The 20,331-nt window shown below is 49.8% G+C and overlaps 1 long non-coding RNA gene across 1 annotated transcript in view; it reads right to left on the bottom strand.

Annotated features, from left to right (window-relative positions):
* Positions 1-11,884: 11,884 nt before the first annotated feature.
* The window catches only part of LOC114806347, a 120,870-nt gene continuing 112,423 nt past the window's right edge, over positions 11,885-20,331 (bottom strand). The window contains exon 4 of the long non-coding RNA XR_003754374.2: positions 11,885-12,204. This is a non-coding gene — a long non-coding RNA (uncharacterized LOC114806347). The remainder of the gene's footprint in view (positions 12,205-20,331) is intronic.

The following is a 20,331-nucleotide window of genomic DNA, read 5'->3' as shown; positions in this document are numbered from 1 at the left end:
CAAGTCCTCGTTGGTCCTTAGAGATGACAGATTCATTCATGCAGTCGTATTTATTGAGCACTTACTGTGTGCAGAGCACTGAACTAAACGCTTGGAAAGTACGATCCAGGGTTTGGTCTGGTGACTAGACTGAAGATCCCAGCGGACAAGTGGTGGAACTGGAATTAGAACTCAGGTCCTCTGACTCCCAGGACTGGGCTCTTTCCATTAGGTCACACAGCTTCAATCCATCAGTCAGTCAATGATATTTGTTGAATGCTAACAGTGTGCAGAGCATTGTACTAGACACGTGGGAGAGAACAAGAGAGATTAAAGACATGATCCCTGCCCTCAGGGGTCTCACAAACTAACAATCGCCCAGTTTCACAGGGCCAAAGCCTTTCATGGCTGAAACTTGCTTCCCCAGGAAGCTGTCAGGATGTCTCCACAGCCAGGACAATCACATTCCAGTCTCAGCCTAGCTGGACCGTGAAGCTCAATCAATCAATCGATCGTATCTACTGAGCACTTTACTGTGTGCAGAGCACTGTACTAAGCACTTGGGAAAGTAAAATATAACAGAGTTGGTAGGCACATTCCCTGCCCACAATGAGCTTACTGTCTAAAACGGAAGCCAGCCATTAATATAAATAAATTACAGAAATATTCATGAGTGCTGTGGGGTTGAGGGAGGGGTGAATAAAGGTGAAAAATCCAAGTGTAAGGGTAACACAGAGGAATGCAAGAAGAAGAAATGAGGGCTTAGTGTTCGGGGCACATTTACGCACCCGGATTCCGATTCTGACTCCACTCGGGATGTTGGACGTGGCACTCAAACCCTGTTGACCCTGGTTTCAACCTTGGAAAACAGAAATGTGGCTCCAGATTGTGTCCTGAGCTTGTGGGGGAGGGGTCAGAGCCATGGGGAAGAGCCACAGTGATGGGGGAGGTGGGGGCAGAGCAGGGATTGCTGTGGAGAGGAGGGGGATTTACAGTCAGGGATGGGGAACAGGGTCAGAGTGAGCGACTCCTCTGCAGGGGACGGAGCCAGATCACCGACAAGAAGCAATAAATCAAGTGAGCAATCAAAAGTATTTATTGAATGCCTTCTGTGTTCTGAGCACTCTACTAATCAGTTGGGAGAATATGAGAGAGATAAAAGATGATCCCGGGCCCTCACGGGGCTTTGGAGTGTGGGGAAGAGTCAGTGGGAAGGGCTGGTCGCCCTTAAGGTGACCAGAAGCCCCACGGTGGGGAGGACCATCCTGATTTTCAAGGTTCAGCCCCACATCCTGACAAATGTAAGGCAGAGGAAGGGGCTGGGGGACAGAATGCCACACTGACGGTGGCGTCGGTCATCTCCATTGCCAACATGGCCGAACTGGCTTTTCCGGGCCAGAGGGCAGGGTTTCCACTGCGGCAACCAGCTCCCCTGGAAACTCCTCACTGGCCTGGAAAGGCCAGTTCTGAGGCAGCCGCATGTCTGAAGCAACAGCCACTGGTTTCTGGCCATCAGAGTAGCCCACCGCCACTGCCCGGTTCAGCCAACTTGGTCTCGAGCTGTACAGTAGGGATTCACACTGCGCCAGCCTGTATAGCATGGCATGTGTGTGTGTGTATGTGAGATTGTTTATATGACACTTGCTTCCTTTATTGCCCCTCAGCACTTAGGTACATATCGCCGCCTCATATCAGACAGAAAATTGCTCTCCCCGACTTCAAAGCCTTAATGAAGGCACATCTCCTTCAAGAAACCTTCCCCGACTAAGCCCTTCTCTCCTCTTCTCCAACTCCCTTCTGCATCATCCTGACTTACTCCCTTCATTCATCCTCCCTTCCATTCTCACAGAACTCATGTATATATCTGTAATGTATTTATTTACTTACTTAAGTATATTAATATCTGTCATCCCCCTCTAGACTGTGAGCTCATTGAGGGCAAGGAAAGCATCTGTTGTTACACTGTACTCTCCCAAGTGCTTAGTACAGAGCTTTGCATACAGTCAGCACCCAAAAAACACAATTCACTGACTATATGTCTATTCAGCAGTACCTGTCTGTGTCTTTGCACTTGTGTGAACCCATTCCCTATCCCTTTCTTGATTCAACCTCCCCTTTCTTTGTCTCCTCTGAAGGAGGGGTTAGACTGAGATCCTGGAGTTTGAGGGCTTGGCTTGGGACCAATCATTCAACCAATCCACTGAATTTATAAAGCACTTATTGTGTACAGAGAACCGTACTAAGAGCTTGGGAGAGTAATAATAATAATCATGGTATTTGTTAAGCACTTACTATGTGCCAAGCACTGTTCTAAGCACTGCAGTAGATACAAGCTAAGCAGGTTGTCCCATGTGGGGCTCACAGTCTTAATCCCCATTTTACAGATGAGTTAAGAGAGGCGCAGAGAAGTTAAGTGGCTTGCCCAAGGTTGAGCTGGGCTCAGAACTCAGATCCTTCTGACTCCCAAGCCCATTTTGGCTTGCCCGAAGTCACACAGCAGAGAAGTGGCGGAGCTGGGATTAGAACCCACATCCTCTGACTCCGAAGCCTGTGATCTTTCCACTAAGCCACGCTGCTTCTCTAGCCCACAGTACAACAATATAACAGACACATTCCCTGGGCAGGGCAGACTGAGAGACTCCAGCCAGTTCAGGTCCCGGCCCTCCACCCCCACTCTGGATTAGACTGCTCTGAGGAGGGAGCGAAGCCCACTGGGGCCGGCGAGTTAGGGATCGCCCCCTCCCTCCTGGCGGTGGACAGACTGATCGGGGCCAATCGTCTGAACTTTCTCCCAAAGACCCCCAGGCTCATCATCGGGTTACTGACATTTTTTTCATTCCTGCCCACCTGATAATCTGCTTCTCATCCTGACCAGCCAGTGGGGCAGGGACTTGGACAATCACAAACAGCCTTGGCAAGCGAGCATGACCCGAAACCTTACAGGGTCACTGGTTGTTGAACGGTCTGCGTCAGTCTCCGTTGAGTCAGATGAATCGATCAATCGGCGCTGCTCATTGAATGCTTACTGTGTGCGGAGGACTGTACTGATCCCTTTGGAGACGATACAGTAGAGTTGGTCAACGTGCTCCCTGCCCACGACAAGCTCATAGTCTACGGCGGGGGCCGGGGGGGGGGGAAGGCGGGAAAGAAATAGACGTTAATCTAAATGATTTATACATACAAACTTTAATGAGGCGGGGCTCAGGGTGGGGTGAATACCAGATGCCCGAAGGGCACGGATCCAGGTGCATAGACAATGCAGAACGGAGAGGGAGTCGGGAGAAAAGAGGACTTAATCAGGGAAGGAAGACTTCTTGGAGGAGATGTGACTTTAATAACTTTTTAAAGGTGGGGAGAGTGATGGTCTGGCGTAATGGAGGAGAAGGGACCTCTGATAACTGTCTTTCTGAATCGGATCCACGATGACGTGAAAGATTAGACAAGATTCAGCCCTTCCATTTTTAACAAGACTCGGGAAATTAAAGCCTTCGGTGAGCAACCCTGGCCAGTACCAGTCAAGATTTGCCCTGAACAAGAACGGTTTTTCCCAGTTGGGCACAAACCCTGTTCAGTGGGGATCTCATCCGGCCAACTGGGCAGGGAGAGGAGGACCTGATCTGAGTCACCCAAGGCCATGATTGGTGGGGGGCAGAATGCTTCTGGGTGGGGCTGGAGCCCATGCTGCTTCTGCCCTGGAAGAGCTCTCTCCTCCCATTCAGAGGGCCTGTTTACCCTTGACCGGCACCGGGATCTTCAGTTGGGTTTACTGGCCCCTAGCATGGATGGCAAGAGGTGTTGCTTGGTTTCACACGGTCCTTGCTCGGCCTTCAGCATCACCTTACATGCCCTGAAACTTTTCCCACCCACCATGCCTCCGCTTGGTGACGAGGACATGGAATGGGGTGGGGACAGAGGGGCAGACCTGGGGATTGGGCACTTGGCTCTCAGAGGCGGGAATGAGGCCTGGGCATCAGCTGAAATGCCACAAAAGTCAGGAACAGTGGGAAAAGGGGCATTATCTAAGTGGCATTCATTGTCAGCGGTTGAATGTCCCTCACGCCCAGAGGCAGCCTGCAGAAGGACTTTCCGCCAGCCATTCCTCCGGCTCTCCTTAGCTTCAGCCTGCTGTGTGACCTTGGGAAAGTCATTTAACTTCTCTGGCCCTCAGTTTCTTCATCTAAGTGGGGATTAAGTAGCTGCTCTCCCTCCCCTTTAGACTGTGAGCACCACGTGGGACAGGGACTAGGTCTGATCCGATTGTTCCGCCATCTTCCTCAGTACTTAGCGCAGGGCTTGACAAACGGTGAGAGCTTCACAAATGCCACAGTTAATGTTCATCTTCATGAAATCAATGTGGCCACAGCTAACAGGCAGCTTTGAAAAATGTTCCGGATCGCTGTACCTCAGCGGACAAGAGGTAAAGAGACTTCTGAATCCCACCCTGGGCATTGATTCATTCATTCACATTGATTGAGCACTTAGTGTGTATAAGCACTTGGCAGAGTACAATAAAAAAATAAACAGACACATTCCCTGCCCAGAACAAGCTAACCAGGCAACTCCCTCCTGAAGCTAAACTGATTTCCATCCCCACTATGGTAACTTCCCTTTTTATTTTTTTAATTTTTTATGGTATTTGTTAAGCACTTACTATGTGTCAAACACTCTTCTAAGAGCTGGGGTAGGTACACGTCACCCAGGTCAGACACTGTCCCTGCCCTGCACAGGGTTCACGGTCTAATTAGAAAGGAGAACGGGCATTTAATCCCCATTTTACAGTTGAGGAAAAGTGGAGTGACTTACCTAAAGTCACACAGCAAGCAATTGGAAGAGCCAGGATTAGAACCCAGATCCTCTGATTCCCAGGCCCATGTTCTTTCCACTAGGCCATGCTGCTTTCCCTCCCTTACCACCCCAACCTGACTCTCTCTCCACCTCCCGCCCCTCCCCACCCCTGCAAATTAGCCAAGACAATAAAGTCAGCTTGCCTCTCAGGCAGAAACAAATAAATAGCCGAGTTTATTCATCACACGCCACCTTCACCTTTGATGTCTTGATGGTCCAGTTTGGGTCCCGGATTAGGCAAGAGGAGCTGCGACTGACTGCGGCAGCCTCCTCTAACCAGAAACGTGGTTGGCAGCACCTTTCGGGACTTCAAAGGCGGCTAAATTACCCTACAGTTGTTTCATTAAATGCCCTTCCCAATGGGAACCACGACCGGGAGGAGAGCCGAGATCAAAGATCGTCGGTGGTTCTGGGTTGGTGGCCCAGAAAATCCAGTGCTGAGGGGTCTCTTCTTCCCAACCGGCCCAGAAGCCTGGCTCCAACTGAGGCCCCGGCCCTCTTCAGCCGCCCCAGGCCTCGACCGTGGCTGCCAACTGTGGCTAGTGGGTAACTAACGTGGCTGGGGAAGGCTTTTTCCAGCCCAGCCCCAGGCACCTCCTGGGAAAGCCCACTCTCGGTGTCCTCCTGAGCCCGATGAGAGGCCATTATCCCAGTGGACCCAATACAGGGCAGGAAATTTGACTGAGCGTTCCTTTTCTGCTTGTCGATCTTTGCTTCCTCCCCCGCCGTACCTGCGTGCCCAGCCTGCCCTCCAGGCCGGGCAGCAGGAGCCTGGGGTGTGCCCCAGAAATGGCCACCAGCCAGGGGCTGTTGACTCTCTTCCTCCATGAAGCAGTAGGCAGAAGACAGAAAAGGGAAGTCATCAACTGCCGACTGTCTTTCTTAATGGCTGGCTGCACCGACGTCAGCCAGTCCCATACCTCAGGCCCTGGGTGCAGCCTCGCTGTCTGGGGAATCCGTTCTGCCGGGAGGTAATTACAGGGTACGGGCAGCCTCCCGGGAGCTCCCCCCCACCCCTCCCGAGAGGGGTGGGGCAGGAAGGGAGAAGGGTCCCTGTGGCCTAGTGAAAAGAGCATGAGCATTGGAGTTGGCCTGGGTTCGGCCAGCATCTGCTGTGGGACCTTGGGCGAGTCACTTAACTTCTCTGTGCCTCAGTTACCTTATCTGTAAAAAGGGGATTAAGATTGCGAGCCCCATGTGAGACAGGGCTCGTTGCGTGCCTGCTATATTGTTATTCTTAATAATAATAATGTCGGTATTTGTTAAGCGCTTACTATGTGCCGAGCACTGTTCTAAGCGCTGGGGTAGATACAGGGTCATCAGGTTGTCCCATGTGAGGCTCACAGTTAATCCCCATTTTCCAGACGAGGTCACTGAGGCACAGAGAAGTGAAGTGACTTGCCCACAGTCACCCAGCTGACAAGTGGCAGAGCCGGGATTCAAACTCATGACCTCTGACTCCCAAGCCCGGGCTCTTTCCACTGAGCCACGCCGCTTCTTCACACAGTACGCGCACAATAAATACTACTGACTGACTAATTAGCTTGTATCTACCTCAGTGCTTAGAACAATAGTACGGTGCTCTGCACACAGTAAGCGCTCAATAAATATGACTGAATGAATGAACAATGCTTGACACATAGTAAGAACTTAACAAACACTGTTATTATTATTATTATTATTATTGTACCTATCCCGGCTCTGCCAGTTGCCTGCTGTTTGACCTTGGGGAAGTCACTTCACTTCTCTGGGCCTCAGTTTCCTCAGCTGTAAGATGGGGATTCAAAAGCTGGTCTCCCTCCTACTTAGACCGTGAGCCCCATGCGGGACCGGGACTTTGTTGATTAACTTGAACCAACCCCAGCGCTTAGAGCAGTGTTTGACGTAGAGTAAACGCTTCACCAGTGCCATAAAACCAACAAGCAAACAGACAGACCTCTCTGCATGGGGTCTGCCCCTCAGCTCAGAGACCCTGGCTGGAGGTTCTGGTTCACCCCCAAAGGGGCTGAGGGTCCCCCGATGCCCGGGCTGTGGTACCAGGGACCGGGGCCTTACCTTTCCCTGTCTGCACCCAGGCTGGAGAGGACAGTTCCCGGGAAAGGACCTCCTCCCATGCAAGGAAGCTCTCCGGCCCCGGATAGAGCTGCTATCTGCCCTGCAAGCCCCGATGAGGCCCAGTCTGCCGGCTCCCCCGTGAAGCCTCATGCATCACCATAAACCCGGACACATAAACTGCACCCAGACAGCAGCAGGAACTGGCTACAGAGATGCTCGGGGTGTCATTATCACATCGACACCAACCCCATTTCTTTTACAACACTCACACGCTCTGGTAAAACATCAAAGAACGGATCGCCTGGGCAGACCAACCCAGGCACATTACAGTTTTTCCCCCGTAAAACGACTTGGCCTTTATTCGCCTGCCCCTCCCTCCCCCCCCAACCATGTTTTGATTGTCATTATTATGGTTTTGTTAAGTGCTTACTGTGTGTCAAGCACTGGGCTGAGCGCTGGGCTAGATACAGTAACTGCAAATGGATCTCCAGGCTCTGGATGTGAAAATGTTTGGGCCTGCCAACTTCATTCATTCATTGAGAGCTTTTAGTGAGTACTTACTGTGCGCAGAGCACTGTACTAAGCGATTGGGAGAGTACAAAATAACAATAAATAGACACATTCCCTGCTCACAACCCTTGCCTTCACCTTGGCGATTTCTAGAAGGTATTTAAGGATAACACCTTAGCGAAGTGTTCCTTTCCAGGGCTCCTGATAAAACCCCCTTGTGTCATAACAAATACCCCAGTCCTCATTATTATCATTAAGTCTACAGGCTGTAAGCTCCTTGTGGGAAAGGAACGTGTCTACCATTATACTGTACTCTCCCAAGTGTTCAGTACAGTGTTCCGCACACAGTAAGCGCTCAACAAAACCAGTGGTTGATTGACTGATAAACACAACCTGGAGCAACATGGACACATCTAACAAGGGCTGTGAAAAGCGGATACGGCAGGATCAGATCTGACTTGGATCTGCTAAAGGAATCGTCATGGTCAAATTATCTGAGTACAACTTGGTGCAGCCAACAAACTGTACATCACCATTCGGACAAACTGGAGGAGTTTTCCATTTCGGCCCAGCAGTGTCAATGTAGGGGCTCAAGGGAACATTCGGAGGGAAGGCCTAGTTTGCCTGGCCAATATTGTTGGGGGTTTTATTTGTCTTTCCCAGAACCAGGAATGCTAGCTTTCTCCCTGATGGACCCAGCCAGCTGATGCGCATCCTGAAACTGAACTCTACAGTGCTCCATAGAGCAATCACCCCTTATCCTCCCTTCACAGCTCAAATCTCCTCACGGAGAGCTCCATTTTTATTACAAGAATGAGTGACCATTAGGCAAACATTGAAAAGTGTAGAGGAAAGAGCACAGGACTGAGAGTCAAGAGACCTGGATTCCAATTCTGGCCCTGCTGCTTCCCTGCTGTGTTACTCTGGGCATGTCACTTCACTTCTCAGCACCTCAGTTTCCTCATCTATAAAATGGGGATCTAATACCTGTTCTCCCTCCTATTTAGACTAGGAGTCCCATGTGGAGCAGAGACTGTGTCTGACCTGGTGCTCTAGACTGTCTGCTAGCTCTGTTGCATTGTATTCTACCAAGTGCCTAGTATAGTGCTCTGCATTCATTCATTCATTCAATAGTATTTATTGAGCGCTTACTATGTGCAGAGCACTGTACTAAGCGCTTGGGATGAACAAGTCGGCAACAGATAGAGACGGTCCCTGCCGTTTGACGGGCTTACGGTCTGATCGGGGGAGACGGACAGACGAGAACGATGGCGATAAACAGCGTCGAGGGGAAGAACATCTCGTAAAAACCGATGGCGACTAAATAGAATCGAGGCGATGTACAATTCATTAACAAAATAAATAGGGTAACGAAAATATATACAGTCGAACGGGCGAGTACAGTGCTGTGGGGACGGGAAGGGAGAGGTGGAGGAGCAGAGGGAAAAGGGGAAAATGAGGCTTTAGCTGCGGAGAGGTAAAGGGGGATGGCAGAGGGAGTAGAGGGGGAAGAGGAGCTCAGTCTGGGAACGCCTCTTGGAGGAGGTGATTTTTAAAAGCAGGCTCACTGCACAGAGTGAGCGCTCAAAAAATATTGATTGATTAACTTCTATCTACCTCAGCACTTAGAACAGAATTCAACATGTAGTAAGCACTTAATATAATAATAATAACAATAATAATAATCCTGTCTCCCTCAGTGCTTAATACATAGTAAGTGCTTAACAAATACCAAAATGATTAGTATTTCCCAGGTCTGCCACTTTCCTACTATGTGACCTTAGACAAGTCACTTAACCTCTCTGTTTTTCAGTTTACTCATCTGTAAAATGAGTATTAATTACCCATTCTTCCTTCCTCTTAGACTCTGAGCCCCATCTGGGACAGAGGCTGTGTATAATCTGTATTGTATCTACCCCCGTGCTTAACATTTAGTAAGTGTCTAGCAAATGTCACAGTTCCGATTATTAAATAATGAGCTACCAAAACTGAGCCACCGGGGGAGCAGAAGGAAAATTCCACCAAGGAGCCACTTAATGTCAGCTCTTAAGACATGAAAATACCCCAGGCAGAACAAGATGAGACAACTACCTGCCACCCAGTATAGATTTACTAGGACTGAGGCCTGTTGGTTGAGATTTGTGCTTTTGATAAACAACTGTCCTAATACAAAAAAGCAGCATGGCCTGAGAAGTAGCATGGCCTAGTGAATAGAGCACAGGCCTGGGAGTCGGGTCATGGGTTCTAATTCTGGTTCCTCCACTTGTCTGCTGTGTGTCCTTAGGCAAGTCACTTCACTTCCCTGGACCTCAGTTCCCTCATCTGTAAAAATGGGGCTTAAGACTGTGAGCTAGTAATTATGTCCAACCCCATTTTCTTGTATCTACCCCAGAGCTTAGAACAGTGCCTGGCTTAACAAATACCATTATTATTATTATTATTAATAAAAATGCAAAGCCTTCTTAGTTCTATAGGGGAGGTGAAAAACCAGAAAGGGGTAAAACTGTTTTGTAATTAGGGCAGAATTTCATAGGAGAAGCTGTCCAAAATGAAACAAAACATATAGTACAGACTCTAGGAAATACTACTTCCTTCTTCCTGAGCCTCTGACTCCACCACCATAAATGCCATGAGCTGTGCTCTGTTGCCTTGCTGGGGCCGGTCTGTAGTTCCGCTTCCAGGAAATGAAAATGCGTTTAAAAATCCAGTGAGGAGAACCCCACTGGAAGGAGATATCTTGAGGTAAACAACCCCTCTTTGCCTCAAACACCTGAGGTACCAACTTTTCATTTTGAGCTTCAGGGCAGAGCACTGAAGAAGGGCATTGGTGTGGGGCTCTGAGGGTCAGTTGAGGAAGAGGGGGTGGAACAGAGAAAAAGAGGAGCAAGAAAAAAAGGTGAGGGAGGAGGAATAGGAGGGAGTAAGAGGAGGAAGAAGTAGAAAGGGAAGGGGAGAGAGAAGAGAGGAAGAGGAAGCTCATCTATGCCCTTTTTCCTCCTTTTCTTCTTCCTTCTCATCTCCTCCTCCTTTGCCTCCTACCCACTCCTCTTCCTTTTCTCTTCTACTGCCTCTTCCTCTTCTCTCTCCCTCTTCCTCCTCCTTCTCTACATCCTCTTTCTTCTCTTCTCCTCCCTCCTCCTTCTCCTCTTCCTCCTACCTGTCCTTCTCTGCCTCCACCTCTTTCTCCCTCTTGCTCCTCCACTCCTTTTCTTCTCCTCCCTCCTCCTTCTCCTCCTCCTCTCCTTCCTCCTCCTCTCTTTTCCTCCTTCTTCCTTCTTTTCCTCCTCCTCCTCCACCACCACCACGACCACCATCACTGCATTTCAGATCCTCCCTAGGCACTGGGACTGGGCATGAGTGGTTCCCCTGACTCAGAAGTCTTGGGAGAAGGAGCTATTGGCTCACCTGACTTTCCTACAGCCAATCTACCCGGCAGCGGGGTCCACTGGGGTTGAAATGGGGTCAGAGGACAGAGCATCAGAGCCACAGTCGTGGCTGGGGCCAGGCACAGGGATGTCATTGCTTCAGTCCTAGAGTCCTCCACGGTGACAATGGAGCAGATCGCTCCCGAGGTCGTTTGACCCTGGATCCTGGGCCTAAATAGCAGCGCTTGGTCATCCCCACAGGGTCCCCTTGGTCCCCTCTGCCCGGCACAGATTGCCCTGCTGCCTAGAGAGACCTGAGGAACTTGCATGGCTTGATCAAAATCCTAGGGCAGGTAGGGCACAGAGTCCTTCCTGGGGATGGGTGTGGGAGCATGGTGGTGGGGAGAGAGGGTGCTCCATAAAGCTAGGTGCTGTGCAGGTCTCTCTTTGGTCTAAGGACCTGGATCCTAACCTTAGCTCCAGAGCTCCACCCTCAGCTCCACGGCACTTATGTGCCTATCTGTAATTTTATTTATTTATGTTAATGTTTCTCCCCCTCTAGACTGTACACTCTTCGTGGGCAGGGAACGTGTCTACCAACTCTCGTCTACTGTGCTGTTTAATTTATTATTCGTTAAGAGCCACAGAGAAGTGAAGTGACTTACCCAAGGTCCCATGGCAGACAAGTGGCGGAGCTGGGATTAGAACCCAGGTCACACAGCAGACTGGAGGCAGAGCTAGGATTAGAACCGTGATCTTCTGACTCCCAGGCCCGTGCTCGGGAAGAGGGGTTGACCCGAGTAATTCCAGAAAGTAGCAGAGTGTGAGAAACAGTGCGGCCTGGCTGAAAGAGCATGGGCCTGGGAGACGGAGGCCCTGGAATCTAGATCTGACTCCTCCACTAGTCTGCGGAGTAACCATGAGCAAGTCGCTTCGCTTCTTTGTGCCTCAGTTCCTTCATCTGTAAAATGGGTTTTAAAATTGTGAGCCCCAAGTGGGACAGGGACCGTGTCCACCCGATCATCTTTCCTCTACCCCAGCGCTTCAGTATAGTGCCTGGGACGAAGTAAGCACTTAACCAATACCATAAATAAATAAAAAAGTAGAGAGGTGGAGGCAGAAGGCCAACTTTAAATAAGACAAGCCAAACATCGGCCTCCGCACAGCTTCACGGCCAAGCCCGCCGCCAAGCTGCACCTGAAGGTGATTAGTCTGAAATTCACACATTGCTAGAGTTCCCCCCCCAACCCCAGTTTCCACCCAACCACCACCCCCAGTCTCTAATTGAAAAAGGCTGTCGGGAGCTGTCCGATCCACCGTAAACACTTCACACGTTCCCAGAGATATCTTTTTGCAGAAACGGTCTTCAATGTGTTTGCCCTCTGGTCCCTGCCATCCCTTTGGGTTTGTCAGCCAGACATTGATTTGCTTTTCTGGGTCCTTGAGGGGTCTGGAAGGAAAAATTGTGCCAAGTCAGCATCTATTGTCTTCCCTGGGCAAATCATATATACATTTCTGCTTGGTATGTGGAAGTCCAGCCGTATCAAAGAACTCTCTCTTTTCCCTTCCCCTCTCTCTTCCTCTCTTCTCTCTTTTCCTTTCTTTTTCTCCTTCTCCCCTTCACCCTCTCCTTCTGTCCCTCTCCCCCTCTTTCCTTCTCCCCTTCCCTTTCTCTTCTCCTCTCCCTCCATTTCTCCCCTCTCTCTTCCCCTCCCTCTCTCTCTCTCCCTTCCTCACCACCCCCTACCCCCTACCAAAGAGCTGGCCTGTAAATAAAATAAAATTAAATCTTAATATTCTTCCTTGAATGAAGAAAACCCATGCAATATGCTTAAGAAGTCCCAGCTGCCTTGGATGTTTGTCCCAGCTTGATTGCCTGTGGGATGGCGATTATCAGATGCTGTTGAAGGATTGAGATGCAATAATTGGTTTTGATAGCCTGAAATTAACAACTGGATTTGTAGCTTGTAAATGCTTCTTGCGGTGAGTGTTTGCATCCCTGCTCTAAATCTCGTTTCCTGTGCAGACCTCATTTATAGGTCCCCAGCCAGGACTATCACCTCAGCAGTCACGCCCGGCCTTGTTTTCTGGGCCGAAAAGTCCCTAAAACTGCATTCTTTGTCTGTTTCCTTTCTTTAATGGTATTCGTTAAGGGCTTACTAAGTGCCAGGCACTGTACTAAACTCTGGGGCAGATACTAATTAACCGGATTGGACACGGTCCATGTCCCACGTGAAAGCTCACGATCTTAATCCCCATTTTACAGATGAAGGCACTGAGCCACAGAGAAGTGAAGTGACTTACCCAAGGCCCATGGCAGACAAGTGGCGGAGCTGGGATTCGAACCCAGCTCCTTCTGACTCCCAGGCCGGTGCTCTATCCACTAGTCCATGCTGCTTCATCATTATCGACCTCATTGATGGAGCACAAGCTTTGTGCAGACTGATTCTCCCCTCTGCGTCATCCATGGAATCAATCTGTGGTAATTGAGTGCTTACTATGGGCAGAGCACTGTATTAAGTGCCTGGGAGAGTTCAATACAACAGAATTCACAGACGCGTTCTCTGCCCATAATAAGTTTACAGTTTAGGGGTACACTAGACTATTCTACCCATTAAGCACTTTGATACTCCAACTCCACAGCGCTTCCGCACATATCCTTTTACTCTACTGTTTCCCTTATCTGTAATTTAAGGCCGGTCTCCCCCTGAAGACCGTAAGCTCCTTGTAGATAAGGATCGCATCTATCAACTTCGTTATACTGTACGTTCCCAAGGGCTTAGTAAGGTGCTCGGCACATAGTAAGTGCTTAATAAATATCATTAAAGAAAGAATGTTTAATAAATACCATTGATTGAGTGGTGGATTGAGAGCGCTGTACTTGATTTACACTGATGTACACTGTACTGGGCTCCTGCTGAGGGTAGAACTCTGGACTATAATAATAATGTTGGCATTTGTTAAGCGCTGACTATGTGCAGAGCACTGTTCTAAGCGCTGGGGTAGATACAGGGTAATCAGATTGCCCCACCAGAGGCTCACAGTCTTAATCCCCATTTTACAGATGAGGTAACTGAGGCACCGAGAAGTTAAGTGACTTGCCCACAGTCACATAGCTGACAAGTGGCAGAGTCGGGATTCAAACCCACGACCTCTGGCTCCCAAACCCGGGCTCTTTCCACTGAGCCACGCTGCTATACCTACCGATAGGTTCAAGGGACTGTACTAACCACCTGACAGCATTTTATAGAGGTCCCTAAGGAACAATCTAAGGGGGAAGACAATAATATCCTATTAATGGCTTTTCGGACAATATTTCGGTAACAGCAGGACATCCAATTGAATAGAAAAGAGGCTTTCGAATTTTGTCCATCTCAGATATGTGCAAAATCTAAGTTTGCAGATGGATCAAGCTGTGAGAAACAATGAAGTCATTTAAAATTCTTGGTATCTTTTCCAAAAGAAATTGAACCCAATGTCTTGAGTTTCGCCCATACATATAAGACTCCTCGTGGGTGGAAATATCTACAGATTCGAATCATGGACTGATTTCTGAATACTGGGGTGTTTTTTTTTTCTTGAAATCTGTAATCTTAAAAATTGCTTCAGGTCATTTTAGGTCAACCCCTACTATGAAGTTCTTGAGGGCAGGTTCCATGCCCTCATCCAGAGTACTCACATATAATATTATAATACTCAATTGAACTTTCCTAATTTTAGTACAGGGCTCTGCACAGAGAAAGCACTCACTAAATACCATTGGTTGATTAATTGAGTTTATGACCCCAATTGTCAAGTTCAAACCCTGCACACAGCAAGTGCTAAGTAAATACTGACGATAACTCCGATGATGTTGACTGATGTGGACAGGCAAGATGTCTACCAATTCTGTTGGACTGCACTCTCCCAAGTGCTTAGTGCAGTGCTCTGCACAAAGTAAGTATTCAGTAAGCACCACTGATGGTGATGACGATGGGGATAATGATGGTGCAGATGGTAGTACAGTGCTCTACACACAGTAAGCACTCAATAAATACAATTGAATGAAGGAACGAATGGTGGCGGTGAACGCCTCACCCAATTACAAGAGGCTTAAGGCATTTGACGGTTTTTCTCCAAGTTGGTTTCCCACTGTCCCAGGGTGGGTCACAAAGACTCCTAAAATATATGGAGTCCTCTACGATTTGCAACAAAATGCAACGCAATCACTGTCCTCCCATTTCAAAGTGCGCATATGTGGGAGACGAGGGCCCAGAGGTGGTGTTCGGGTGTTCAGATAACGCTATGGATTGGGATTTGCCCTCTTTATTGAGCCCCCTCTCAGCTCCACGACACTTATGTGCATATCTGTAATTTTATTTATGTTCATGTTGGTCTCCCCCTCTAGACTGTAAACTCTCTGTGGGCAGGGAACATGTCTACCAACTCTTGTCTACTGTGGTATTTAATTTATTATTCGTTAAGAGCTCACTCTATGCCAGGCACTGTTATAAACGTCGAGGTACATACGAGATAATCGGGTTGGACAATGTCCCTGTCCAACATGGGGCTCCCATCTCAGTGCCCATTTTACAGATGAGGTAACCGAAGCATAGAGAAGTAAAGTGAGTTGCCCAAAGTCACACAGCTGACAAGTGGCGGAGTTGGGATTAGAATCTAGGTCCTCTGACTCCCAGGTCCGTCCGTGCTCTATCCATTAGGCCACGCTTCTGTATTGGTAAATAATTTCTGTCTGCCCATCTCCTCCATTAGAGTATAAGGTTCTTAAGGTTGGAGACAGTTCTTACTTAATCTATTGTACTCTCCCAAGCACTTAGTACAGTGCTCTGCACAGAGTAATTGACTGATTGACTGACGGATTGATATGAGGCAATAAGGCTTCGCTTCAGGTCCGATTTGTTCCAAGGGACCCAGGAGGGAATGATCGCTCCCTCAAAGTGACCCGGTTGTGTCCGCAGCCTGCCCTGTGAGGCATATACCACCCTGGTCAGAATCCGAATCTCCAGGGATGAGGCCTGGGAGACTGTTTTCTTTCTCTTTCCCCAAGGCTGTCAAGAAATCTGATATTCTACTTCCCACCCCCCCCCCCCCCGCCCCGAAATTAGCATAGTAGCGTGCTCTATGTGGGGCGGGGAGACTCCCCCGTCACTGGCAGCACCCAGACGTCATGTGGTGGGAGCCCGCCGCTGCCAGCCCAAACAACTTCTGCTGCTGCCTCCTCCCCTTCCTGAGGAATCTGAGCATCAGGAGGAGACTAGGATACAATGAGGTCAATCTCCAGACTAGATAAATACAGACAGAAACCTAATCCCCCAAGCAGAAGGAGACTCCCGTTGGAATCTCGACGGAGGAACGGCCTGAATTCCAGCCACAGGGCCAGTTGGGATTCTGGTTTTCACAACTCTCTCTGCCTGTCAGACTCAATATCAAGTAAAATAACCTAATTTGATTTGGCAAAGATCCGGGCACTAAGGGATTGATAGCTCTGAGAAAGCCTTTTGAAGTTTCTTATAAACAGTGTTTTCCCCACTTTGGAACCAACGGCTGAATAATAAACAGTTTTTCATTTTCCAAGCCGCCCCCAAAACTACAGGGTAGCCCGCTCTCATTAGCGAGGAACTTTTTCGTCCCCCTGAAGCCAGAGGGAAGTTTTAATTTTTTTTTTCCATTTAGGCAGCGTCTTTTAAGACGGGTCTTGATCTGATTTTCCAAATCTGACGCTCTACAAGTGCTCCTTCTTATGGGCCCGGGGGCGTGAGTGTAATTTTGGGGGTCCTGCCCCTCCATCCCCAGCCAACCAGAAAGCCACCAAGAGAAGCAAACACACTGTCCAGGAGGGTCAGCCTGAGGGGGAGTCTGGACTAGGGGAGAAAAGCAGGAAGGGCCTGAAGGAGAGAAGCAGTGTGGCCTAGTGGAAAGAACAGGAACCTGGAAGTCTGATGATCTGGGTTCCAATCCCAGCTCTGTTCATCGCCTGCTGGGTGACCTTGGGCAGATCATTTAACTTTTCTATACCTCAGTTCCCTTACCTGCAAAATGGGGATTCAATACCCGTTTCCCCTCCTCCTACCGTGACACCCACTGAGGACCTCAGTACTGGGTTCAGTACCTGACGCACAGTAAGAACTTAATAAAACCCACAATTATCATTACTATTATTTTTTTAAGGGGTTAAACGGATTGGTGACTTTGACCAGAGACTAGGCTACTACCTTTCCTGAAGCCATCTTAGATTTGTAGCAAACTCGGCCAGATGGGTCACTCCCTTCGCGGGCTATTTCCCGAGTGAAGGACACTCGCATTACCACGCGGAGATTGAGTGACCAAGGACCATAAGCCAAACGCTTCATCCCAGTCACGGGGTCTGAAGGGGCAGGTGTGCGGGATCAAAGATTGGAGTGTTTTTGTGCTCTCTGTGCCCTTCCCTCCCTTCCCTTTCTTCAGGCTGGGAATATTTGGGCTCTTTCCCTGGGTCCCTCCTAATGGAGCTTCTAAGAGAGGACAGCCTCGGGGGGCAAGGGGAAACTCAATCCCGATGTCCCTCGATCTCTCTTTGAACAAGAGCGAGTCGGGGCTTAATTTGCCTAATTCCTGCACCTTCCCAATTGCTAACTGATCGAAAGCTCCTTCCTTTCCAGTTGGCTTTATTAGTTAAGCCAGGAAACGGGTCGGGCCTTGCGTGTAACTCAATCGGCAGAGAAGGGCTCCTCTCCTTTCTGGAGCCCTGTAAATTAATGCTGTCCAGGAGCCTAAGGCCAAGAGCGGCAGCCTCTGAACCAGGAAATATTCTGTTGCAGGCTGGGGGGCTCCTCTCCAATTGACATGACGTGAGTCGGGGGCTGGCAGACTTCCGATCCCCCCTAATGAACTCGAGAGTCTCTTGCCTGGAACCGGAAACCTGCTGGGTCCTAGCATGGAATGGATTAGTCTTCCTGGGCTCGAGGAGCCTCACCGGGAGCCGGGAGAAGACCGACCAGCCAGATGATGCGGTGGGAACGCTCAGCCGTATCAAGCCGAGCCAGCGGTGTGCCTGGGTGACTCGGGCTGGAGTCACCCTCCACGGGGCATGGCATGGAGACTTCCATTTTGGAGATGTATGCCCAGTCCCAGCTCGGGGCCCACCTCCTGCTCCACTCCTGCTCTCAGCTGCTGACAGCATTTTTTCTGGGAGCAGGGTTGGATGGGGGAGATGGCTCAGATTCTGTATTTATCCCCAGCGCCCGAGGGTTTCACCCCCTCTGCCCTGCTCATTTCAGAAAATCACATTTCATTGGCTTCTTGGGAGCGGAAGGGCAGCGAGGAACTTGGGGGGACATGAAGAGGTTAGGGAGGAGCCTAGCTGGGGTGGAGAGAGGAAAGAGGAGCTCAGATGGGATGGGGAGGGCAAGGAGGAGCCATACTTGGGGTGGGAAGGGAAGGGAGAAGCATGACTGGGGAAGAGAGGGCAGGGAGGGGCCCAACTGGGGAAGACAGGACAGGGAGGAGCCCGGCTGGTTTGGAGAGGACAGGGCGGAGTCTGGCAGAGGATAGAGAGGGCAGGGAACGGCTCAGGTCGGGTGGGGGAGGCAGGGAGAAGGTCAAGTGAGGTGGAGAGAGCAGGAGTCTGGCAGGGGATGGGAAGGACAGGGAGGAGTTGAGCTGGGGTAAGGTGGACAGTTCGGAGACCCTGGATGCTGGCAGCCCTCGGTCCCAAATGAACCGGGAGGGGAAGAGCTGGGATGGAACAGCCTGGGGCCTGGCATCGCGAGTTCGGCTTAGGCACTACAGAGTCAGCAAGAATTCTGAGCAGGGACTGCAGGGGAGGAAGGTTTGGATGTTCCTTTACTTTCATCCACCTGGCTGATATCCTAACTGGATTGGAATGACTCTTTGTTCAGAATCAGAGCGGCGGGTGGGGTGTGGGGGGTTCCAGTCCCAGAAAGTGGGGTCTGTCTCACCTCTGGCTTCTGAAGAACCAGGGAGAAAAATGGCAAGGTTAGAATGTCCCTCAATTTCAGCTAATGGGAGAACTATGGGGGGAAAAAAGCCAGGAGGGAGATTCCCCTTTTTCCCCCCTTTGGTTTTTCGGAAGCCAGAGGTGGGACAGACCCCACTCTCTGCGACTGCCTGCCCCTGAATCAAGACTCCTGGTCACCTTAGACAGAGCCTTGACTCCTTTGGCCAACTGTTTTGCTAAAGTGTTATTGGGTCTTTCCTCCCTGGGTCACAGGAACTAAATTGAGACCTCTACCTGGATGTGTTCCAAGGTCTCAGCTGACTGGGATTTGAACCCAGGGCCCAAATCATCCTGGGTTTCAGCCCTAGGGTCAGAGATATGTGTCTGCAACCTCTGTTCCCAGGGGACCCCATTCAGGCATGGCCCAGAGCGATTTTGGGGTTGAGTGCAATGAAATGAAGAGGCTTATTAATCTTACAAAAATTTCTAGAGACATTTAAGCCCATGGTCCAGGGATACCACTTTTTCATGACCATTTGGGGGATACTCTTTAAAGGAAATGTACTTTTCAGAGGTTCCAAGGGCCAGGACCCACTGACGGGGAGGGACAGTGCTGTAGGAACAGCCCGGCCTGGGACAAGGGGTTAGGTGGGTTGTGCTTCTTCTGTGCTCTCTGGCTTCTTCCTGGAGTTGGGCTGGGTTGGAAAGGGGTTAGAAATGGCAGAAGGTAGGGGGGCCCCTCAGAAGCTCCTCTGGCAGAAAACATGTACATTTATAAGTGTATGTATACACATATATATTTTATAATGGTATTTGTTAAGCACCCTATGTATGAAGCACTGTTCCAAGCACTGGGGTACATACAAGTTAATCACGGCAGTTACAGTCCTTGCCCCACCTGGGGCTCAATGTTTAAGGAGAATGGAGTACAAGTATTGAATCCCCATTTTGTGGTTGAAGAAGCTGAGGCACAGAGAAGTTGTGACTTGGCCTAGGTCATACAGTAGGCAAGTGGAAGAACCGGGATTAGAACCAGACCCTCTGGCTCCCAGGCCCATACTTTATCCACTAGGCCACGCTGCTTCCGAGTCAAACTGGGGAAATGGTGTACGTGGGATCTCCGTGCCCTCTGAGACAGCACAAGACACTTCCTTGGAGACCATGACCCAGGTTTGCATCCTCCCACTGAGGCACTCCGGTTCTGGGTCTTGAGAGTTGAAACTGAAAGCCTCCGGAGGGCAGGGAGCAAACCATTGAAGTCGTGTTATACTCTCCCTGGCGCTTTGCACAGTGCATGTTGTACATGACCTTGTCGATGGTAAGAGATCAGGATGAGTTAGAAGCTGAGTCAGGAAGGAGGCCCATGGAGTCAGAAGGCAGCCCAGAGCCCCTCATCTCAAAGTATTCAAGCTCCAGCTTGGGGGTTTGGTCCCCCCCAGAAAATGATCACTGACAGCCCCTTAAATATGGGGAGGCTTCCCACAGGAGGCAGGATTTAAAGAGTTGAAATAAGGATGGCAGAGGTGATCGGAAGGCTCGGAGATGGAGAACTGAACCATTCGAAGGTCAGAACTGGTTCCTAGCCATCTCCTTCCCCTCTCAGAAGGCTAGAATCTCCAACCTCGGAGGTCTGTAAGAATG

The sequence above is a fragment of the Ornithorhynchus anatinus genome, chromosome X1 (genome assembly GCF_004115215.2).
Source record: "Ornithorhynchus anatinus isolate Pmale09 chromosome X1, mOrnAna1.pri.v4, whole genome shotgun sequence".
In the NCBI taxonomy this organism is placed as follows: Eukaryota; Metazoa; Chordata; class Mammalia; order Monotremata; family Ornithorhynchidae; genus Ornithorhynchus; species Ornithorhynchus anatinus.
Note: the sequence above shows the minus strand (reverse complement) of the source record. Positions and strands in the feature narration are given on the sequence as shown.